The sequence below is a fragment of the Hydra viridissima genome, unplaced genomic scaffold (genome assembly GCF_058129835.1).
Source record: "Hydra viridissima isolate aposymbiotic clone 2 unplaced genomic scaffold, HvirCarnegie_v1 scaffold_7, whole genome shotgun sequence".
Taxonomy (NCBI): Eukaryota; Metazoa; Cnidaria; class Hydrozoa; order Anthoathecata; family Hydridae; genus Hydra; species Hydra viridissima.
In genome coordinates this window covers 4632766-4642707 of record NW_028324306.1, presented here as the reverse complement: position 1 = coordinate 4642707, position 9942 = coordinate 4632766, and positions in this window count along the sequence as shown.

The window sequence follows — 9942 nt, the reverse complement described above, 5'->3', positions numbered from 1 at the left end:
GTAGCTTCCTAAAATTTTATTGTCTAATTTCATTGCATTAATTTTCATGCATCACACGTTTGTTCACAAAGTGATGAAATCTCCTAGATGGCACTGTTTTGAAAGTCTACCTTATTTCAGACACATGCCTAAACATATGCCTGTGCCTAAACATTTACATGCATTTATATGGGAAAAAGACCTTCACACGATATTTCTGTAGAAGTACTCAATATCTTATCTTTCTTAATTATCGTGCTTAATTACCTATAAACCTGAAAAAAAATTTCAAAATGATTTTGAGTTCGGAGAAATAAAGACTTTTGTATATATTTTTGATATTTTCTTTATTTATTCATGAATTCTGATTCATTTCAATTTCGTCTGGGAATAAATTACAATAAATTTTATGATTAAATACGAAACAGAGTTGATTTATTAGTTATTAGAGCTCCAACTAAAGCAAGTATATACAACTTTTGAATGTTGTGAACATACTGGATTTGAGTATTTCGAAAAGAAATTTCGAATTTTGCATCGCAAATTGTCACCTCTTTGTAAACTATGTTTAAAGTCTCACTTTCCTTGTGCGTGTAGGGTCAACTTGTTTGAGTTAGCATTGTATTTCCTAGAAGTTGGCTGGGTTCACCATTAAAACGATTCGAAAGCCAAATGAGATGGTAAATTTTTGATGACATGATTATTTTTCATTCAGTGTTTGAAAGTAATAATATTTCTGATAGATAAGAGATGTGTGTCTTACGTCATATTTATCAAGTCTATTGCTTTTTTTCCATAACATCTAACATATGCAAAAGAAAGTCAATCTATTGGTTGGCTGTTTTAATGAATAATGGGTGACCATTTAGTCTATATATAGACTGAATGGTCAAAATTGGCGCTGATTGTATACAATCAGCGCCAATTTTATTTTTATTATAATTCAAAATCGCATTGCCTTCGTATAATTTTGTATAGTGAATGGTGGGTAGTAAATTCCTAGCTTTATTCTTTTTGGGCAGGTAGCTACGAATTAAAAACTAATTATCGTTAAAGTCAAAAAGAGACAACAGCAGAGGACAAGAAGTATTCTTTTACATTTCTTGTAGTAAAAATCTTTGTTTGATCGAACGTTTCAGAGGTATGAAAACCGAGATTGAGAAGTCTTTTTCTAATGAAATGATGAAACTGTCAGCCACGATTGTTTCATAAGTGTTCGCATAATTGCTTACAAGCTGCAGCAAAACATTTTTGCCACTTATTTTGCATTTATTATTGTCAGTATCAAAAAATGCAACTCATTAAGTTTTGTGTTGTAATACATTGAGGTTATTCAATAACAACATATGTACTGCTATAATATATGAAATGAAGAGAGAGAGGCTTATATATAAAATAGGCTAACGTCTCTTTGTACCTCATTGGTGCACCTCTTAGAACTTTGAAAAAGTTAAATAGTTTCATATTCAATGGTTAACACAGATCTTATTTCATTCGCTTTTATACAAAATGTATAGGGGTCCAGTCAGGTCCCAAGTGTTCGGACTAAGGTTTAAAAATATGTGTCCAACGGAGGGTTGAAAATAAAACAAATTATAACTGTGGTTAATACAATTCTTTTTCTTTGGCAATGCCATAGATATTAGGTATTAGTGTTTACAATCCTCTGGCCAATGCCTTGAGACTGCCCACTCCTCTCCAGGAAAGACCCAGAAGCACGTCAACCCTGAGTTTGCCTACCCTTTGAAGAGCGGGCAAGAAATAAAAGTATCAGTTTAATACAAGCACACCGGCCTAGGCCAGCTACACTTGATCTTAGCCATTAGAAATTGATAAACAATATATTTTTAATATTTATTCATTGACATTCAGTGGGAGACTGATGCTATCAATAATCGTATACTTCTGTGTGTGGCGTCGTACTTGTAATGTCTTAAAAATTTCAGAATTACAATTTTATTACACGTCATACAGAAATAAAATTTTCATTCATTTAATCTGCAGGTTTTGTACATTTGTTAAAATACTTTTGAATTCCTTTGATAGCTTACTGATGAACTGCACATTTTGGTAAAGGTCTACTATTTTAGGACTTAATTGGTGTACAAAATAATGTAGCAGTGTATTCTAGTACCTTTTAGTTTTAAGGTTGCAGAAATAGTGCTATTACACAGAAAAACCTTAAAAAGCCTCCAAAATCTCATAAAGAGATTTAGGAGGTCATAGAGCAATATTAAATCACATCTTAGAAGCTGAATTAAGTACGCATTTTAAGGATATGAAGCAATGTGTTTTGATCAAACTGGCATTTTAAATGGTAGGAAAAATAATTTTGAGCATAGTGTTAATAAATATTTTTGAATGGCTTGTAAAGAATAGTAAAGCGGGTATTCAAAATGTAATACACAAGTTTCATCGAGAACAACAGAAAATAGGTCATTTACTTGTGGACAGGGTTTTAATAAAAACAACATCAACTGTTACTTTTATCTGCAATATTGGAGCAGTATAAACCTCCCTTGAAGACATATACGATGTGGATGTATCTGTTTAAGAAGAGTGTAAAATAGGCCCCAAAATTATTGGGTTTAAAAGGCGAAATAAATAGGAGAACTCATTGGTGCTGAACATGGTCAGCACTTTACTGCTAGTAAAGTGCTGACCATATTCAGCACCACTGAATTCTCCTATTTATTTGATTCTTTTGTATGCTCTCTGAATGTAGTTGAACATTTTTGTCGTTTATTATTATTTTTTCCTCAAAAAAGAAAAATTTAGTTAGATGATGGGTAATGCTACAAAAGGCAGTAATGAGTTTTTCCAGGAAAAAGAGTGGATGGCGAATGAAATTATTTTAAAATGCCATAATCATTTTGATCACTATTCGAGTGCGTTGAAAAGTGACAAAACTTCTTCTATTGGCATATAAGTCATAAAAGGTTGGAAGTTTTTGGAATATGCGAAAAGAATAGTTGTACTATTTTTTTTCCTGCACACTATACACAGTGTGCTATCCAACTACTTGGCGTTAGATTTTCAGTCCCTTACAAATATATTATGATCAAAAGATTAAGGCATGGGTATGAAAACATCCAGATAGAGTTTTGACACATTTAAATAGTGGTCTTTTAAAGAATGCATATTTAAAAAATCAATGCTGAGAATGCTAAACACATCCATTCAATCTAGACGTTTTTGAAGATTGGCTCTGTAGGCCTTATTAACAACAGAACTAGCTAAGCAAGCTACAAACAGAGATAAAATAAAAGAGTTTGGGAATCCAACATATTTAGAATTGAGTTCTCCCACATAAGAAGCTTTCATCTGCATTGGATCTTCTCTTTCAACGCAAGGGGTAACATCTAGTAACGTGGAAAAACTGGACCTATAAAATAACATACCGGATATTTTTGATTCCATGTTTTTATGTATTGTGATGAATATCATTCGCTATACCTAATGTAGACACACCCTGGTGTTCTTGCTTATGAGTAGGCATAGGTAAAAGAAGAAAAAATTTTGTATGTGAACTAAGCTTATTGACCAAATATTTGTTTTTAATTTTTTTTTTTTTAAATGATATATTGTGTTTCCATCAATCAAAATAAGAGTAAAATAGTTAAAAAAACAACCATTTCTTATCTGCATGCTAGAAGGAATGCTCTTTGTCAAAACTAGTTTTGCTGCTTTAAACAGCTGAAACTTTACCAGAGAAAAATTCAAAATAAACACCTTTGTTTTTACGAGAGATTATTACAGACTGTTTTGATCAGAGTGTAATATCTTTAAAAAGTCTGTTAACTGCCAATTTTAAAAGTCTGTTAACGGGCAACTAACTTCGCGCCGTTTTTCTTAAGCTTAAAAATTCCTCATGCAATTACATACTTTTTTCCAATCACGAACGAGTTTGATAAAGAGTGATAAAACAAACTTTTGGATGAAAAGTCGCGTCAAACGACAAAAGAATTGCCAGAGAAAATGCCATGCTCCAAAATGCTATAGAGAAGCATCTTCATTTGATGGGAAAGGTTCGAAAGTGTGAAGTATGATTTCCGCATGTTATAAGTGACATCGTCAAAAACCATCACTGGTTTTCTTGCTCGTTACCGTTCAATTAATGAACACAAACAACTATTTCTTTACCAAATCTAGTGACAAAATAAGGTGCCTGCACACTGGTACGAAGCAGTGCAATTAATGGCTTTGCCTCGGTAAGCAAGCGACACCGTCCGTAAAACAAGATGCTCTGCGCGGAGTTTTGTTTTATACTGAAGCAGAACTGACAGCTTGGTTGAATGAGTTTTTTGTGTCAAAACCGGGTAAAATTTTGTCAAGCAGTTGAAAGAAATTGTAAACAAAAAAGGAAGATTCATTGCTAATTAATTAGTTGAAGTCGATTGAAAAGTAAACTTTAAAGAAATTTCAAAATGTTGCCCGAAAGTTTAATCCTTTTGTTAATGTCGATTGCACCTTTAGTAATAAACAAATTTATGAATAACTTTTGGCCTTATTGTTCTATTTGTTTTGATTTTCTTACCTCAAATAATATTTAGAAACAATTTTTGCATTTAATTATTACTTTTTTAGTTATTTCACACCTTAAAGCGAACTTATAAATTAGAATTGAAAAATTAAACAGTAAAAGCGTGTGCTTCAATCGTTTAAAACTAATGCTTTAAGCGTTAACATGTTTTGAAAATTTAAAAATTTAAAAAGTAATTCGATAAAGATTTCCTAAAGACTAAAAACGGTATGAAAAAAAAACAGGCTGGTTCTTTGTTAAAGTATTTATGTTTACGGCAGAAAAATAAAAATGGCACAGATGAGTTAAAAATTCAAGTTGAAGCAGATAGGGAAGCCGATGAGATGATAGTATCAAAAGAGTTTGACTTACATAATGTAATACACGTAGCACACAAACAATCTGAAGTGCATAAAATTGATAAATTCTCTAGTCTTGTTAACTATAGCTATGTTAACTATAGCGATTCGGCTACTTGGGTCGTATTTGATGATGAAATGCGACAACTTTTGATAGAACATGGACCAAAGCAAGTCGATCAGTTTGACTTTCCTAAGGACAGTATGCAAAAAAAAATCTCAAAAAACCATTACAATCGCCGGCTTGTCGATGGAGATGAAAGTCGCAGGAATTGGCTGCAGTATTCTGTAAGTAATGACTCTGTGTATTGCTTATACTGCAAACTGTTTACCAGTAGCACAACAGCTGCGTCATCTCTTTCTTCCAATGGTTCACATGATTGGGAAAGCATGTCCACAATTCTGTCAGGGCATGAGAAACGCAGTGAACATCTAGCGAATTTTCAGTCATGGAAAAAGTTTAAGCTGCGAGTGCGAAACAATAAAACAATTGATGCCGAACATTTATTTCTTGTTAAAAAAGAAGAACAGTATTGGCAGCAAACTTGAAACGGCTGATAGCTTTAGTTAGAGTACTTGGTATACAAAATCTTGCTTTTCGTGGAACACATGACAAACTGAACAATGCTGATAACCGAAACTTTCTGAAATTTGTGGAACTTTTAGCTTTTTTTGACCAACTTATAGATGAGCATCTTCGAAAGATTAAAGGCAATGAAACACATGTACATTACCTAGGCAAAGACATACAAAATGAATTGATTCATCTTTTATCCAATGCAATCAAACAAAAAATTCTAATATCTGCTCGTGATGCTTAGTACTTTTCAATAATAATAGATTGCACACCTGATACTGGTCATGCTGAACAAATGACTATGATCATGAGCTTTTTGGATGTGATTTCAAATCCGGAAAATGGCATTGCAGCAACAGTATCTATAAAAGAACATTTCTTAGATTTTGTGCCTTTAAAGGAGACAACTGGTGCTGGTATAGCTGAAACTATCATTAAGCAGTTAGGCAAGATGTCTTTATCTATTGAAAACTTACGCGGTCAAGGATATGACAATGGCAGAAATATGAGAGGGAAAAATAAGGTTGTCCAACGAAGAATTTTAGATGTCAATCCCCGAGCATTGTTTATTCCTTGCTGTGCCCATGCATTGAATTTTGCTGTTAATAATGCTGTTAAATGTTGCTTACCGTGCATCTACACGGGTAGATCCACGGTTTATTGCAAACGCTATTTTTAGTTTTTAGTTTGTCGTTTCTCTGATTGTGTGGTACGACGTGTTATTTGAGATCAATATGACTAGTAAGCAGCTTCAGGCAAAAGATTTAGATGGCGCCATAAACTTATAAAAATAAAGAAGTTTCTTGTAAATTGCAGAAATGAATGGAGTCTAAGAAAATATTAGTAGATGCAGTTGAAATTGCAGTCAGTTTAGAGATACCTTCACTTTTTGAACCAGAACCAACCCGTATCAGAAAAAAGAATAAACAATTAACGTATAAAGGAGATGATGAACCTCTTCAAGATCCAAAAGAAAAATTCAAAACAAACTTTTACTTTGCTATTCTTGACACAGCAATACAATCGGTTAATGAAAGATTTACTCATACACAAGCAATAAGTTCGTTGTTTGGTTTTCTCTATGATGTTCAGAGTTTACAGAGTGTAACTAGCAAAGAAGTTATTGAACATTGCTTGAATCTTGAGAAAGCTTTGCAACATGGAGACTCCAAAGATATCTAATGCAGTTGATGTATGTAGTGAACTGAAATCAATTTCAAGACGAGTTGAAAGGTGTACATTGCAAAAAGTAATCTAACAGATTGTGTCCCCAACACTGTTATAGCGAAGCTTCTAAAAACTCAAACTAATAAAAACATTTTTGAGCACTACTATGCAGCAAGAAAGAGTTGCTGGATTAGCTACTTTGTCAAGTGAACATGATATTGCTAGAAACATTACCCTGACGGAACTCGTTTCTACATTTGCAAAAACAAAAGCGCGAAAAGGGAAGTTTTGAAATTATTTATTTATATATTATAAAGTTACACGAATATACGCTTCTTTATGATTATGCATGAATGTATTCTTCCGAATGTAAATACAAAATGTAATAACATAACTTATTCATTTCTTTGTGAAAGTAAGTTGGGGAGGGGGAGGGGCGCAGTGTGTCAAATTCGCCTAGAGTGCCAAATACTCTGGCACCCTAGGCGAATTTGTATGTACGTATATATGTATGTATGTATGTATGTATGTATGTATGTATGTATGTATGTATGTATGTATGTATGTATGTATGTATGTATGTATGTATGTATGTATGTATGTATGTATGTATGTATGTATGTATGTATGTATGTATGTATGTATGTATGTATGTATGTATGTATGTATGTATGTATGTATGTATGTATGTATGTATGTATGAATGTATGTATGTATGTATGTATGTATGTATGTATAAATATATAAACATATATACATAAAGATATGTATATATATATATATAAATTAAAAAAACGGCAAATAAAAGAAAATGTATAAATTGATCAGTCTCTTGGCAGAAAGTACTCTTTTTATTCCTTGTTTTAACCTTTCATTCAAATAAGTTTGTAACTGTTTTTCTGGAATCTTCCATATCACTAAAGACAAAACTCTCGACAAAATCAAACTAAAGTTGTATGTTAATGACAAACTATTAGTATATTGCTTGTTTGGCACATGGCTATTATACATAAGGTTAATTTTTTATTGTACTTCTTCTGTCATGATAGAGTCTAAAATTCCATAACAATGCGCTTTTGCATCTTACAAACAGTTCCATTTGCATCAAATTTTTGTTTTAACTTTTCTTTCATTATATTATATTCAAGGCGGTTTTCAAATTTTACTAAATCCTTTATTGAGGTAACCTGTTGAGGTAAAATGTCACTTCAAGTGCAAATCTTTAATCATTCAAATTCCATATAACTGAAAGAGAGAACTATCAAAAAGTTTGTGATTTGGACAACATTCTTTATGAAACTATATCAATTCTCAATTTTCTTGCCGTTTTCAAATAAACTATTCCATAATTTTATGGTGTTGCCCCAATTGAACATCTTTCACAACCAAACTTTGCTGTGTATCCAACTGCACATTTAAAAAAAGCATGTGCAGGTGCATCACAAATAAATTAGCAAACAAGAAATAGCAGTTCTATGCCATTAATAGAAATTCCTCGCTATCAAATTCCATCAGCCAAAATTATAAACTTGATGATTTATGTACAGTTAAGCTGTCATAAGAAAATCTGTTTATTTTAACAGACGACACACATTACACTTCCATTAAACTGGTTTCGATGTCATTTGCCTCGGCTTTTATTTTCTTGCAGCCTGTTGTCTAGAGTTGACAATGTGACATTCTGCAGAAAGCCAAACTTTTTTGACATGGCATAGCCTAATCTTAGAATTTCTTCATTACATAAACTATGCACTCAAATGCTTTTGCATATTCCTCAACAAGGTTGCGGTTATTTAAGTTAGTCACCATTTGTTCACAGGTAGCGAGTTTTTCAAACATGTTTGATACTATAATATGCATGCTCCTTCCATTTCATTAAAAGTATCAAAGCTTTAATCATATTTATACCTTCGAACAGGTTGAGTAAATATCATCCGGTCCTTTCCCAATTTTTGCGATCAGAGTAATCAGGTAAACCGTTTCAAGGTGGCTTCAAGGTAGTTTGAAGGTCCGTGCAGAGTTAGCGTTCTCAGAGTTCAATCGTGCAATTTCCCATCTTATAACAAATACTTCCAGATAAAACATTTGCATTGAGACAAGACGCTGAGTCAAACACAATAATATACACCTTTTTTATGTCTTTGCAATAGTTAAATAAATTTGATCAGTAGAAAAAGAAATATCTACTTTTACTTTCTGATGACTCTATTTTACATCATAAGCTTGAAGAGCCTTTCAAATCATTTCATTCTTTTTTTCTAATCACTTTCATTTCTTAACTTCAGTTACTTCAAAAAAAAAAACTTTAAAAATATTCCTTAACTTGTACGCTTTATATCCAACTCTACGTGAAGTTGAAATCATCTTTATGGAATACTCAGAAAAAAAGTTGACATATTATGTAAATGTATGTAATATGTGATTTTTTTATATTGGTGTTTAAAATGAATTTTTATTGCACTCTCGGATTTAACAAAGTGATATTTAAGTTCTAAATATAATTTCTATTTCCGTTTTTAATCAATTCTTGTAGCATTGATTTAACTTCTAATTTTGATTTTATTTGTTTTGAATCAGTTCTCATGAAATTTCAGTTCAGTTCTTATGATTTCAATAATTTTACTTCTTATTTCAATTACTAATTCAGTTCATATTTCATATTCATATTTTCATATTTTACTTCTACCAAATTTTACAACTATTAATAGTCCTAACGGCACATGTTTTTGAAAAGATTAAAGTGTAGTCTTAAAATGTATGAATTTGAGTAACTTGTACTAGTTGCATTAATTTAAAAAAAAAAGTCTTATGGTAACTTCCGGGGCCTCAAAAAAAAAAAAACTTTCCCCACCCCGGGGTAAGTTGGCGCACACTATAAAAAAGATTATTAACGTATTAGTGAATAGAAGTTTAAGAAAATTATTTAATATTTTTATGACCAATTATTAGTTCGAACATCAAGCCAAAACAATGCCTCATCTTTTTTTTCCTGGTAACAAAATCCTCAAAAAACTTTTTTTTTGTAAAAAATAAACCCAAAAAATTTTTTTTTTTTTAAATAATTTTTTTCAATATTGTTACAAATAAAAATAAAAAATTAGTTTTTAAAAATATTTATGTTTTCCAACTTGCCCCGTGAAAATTTTGCCAATAAACCCCAAAAGCCTTTCAATAAACAGCCAATAGATCCTGAAAAACGGCAACTATTGAAAAAAACCCGACTGATAATAGTAAGTCAATTGAAGAGCAGTTTTCCAAAACTGGTTAAGTCAAAAAATGGAAAAAATGAGATAACTCATTTTTCTGGAAATTCTCTCTGATGTCTATTTAATGAATAA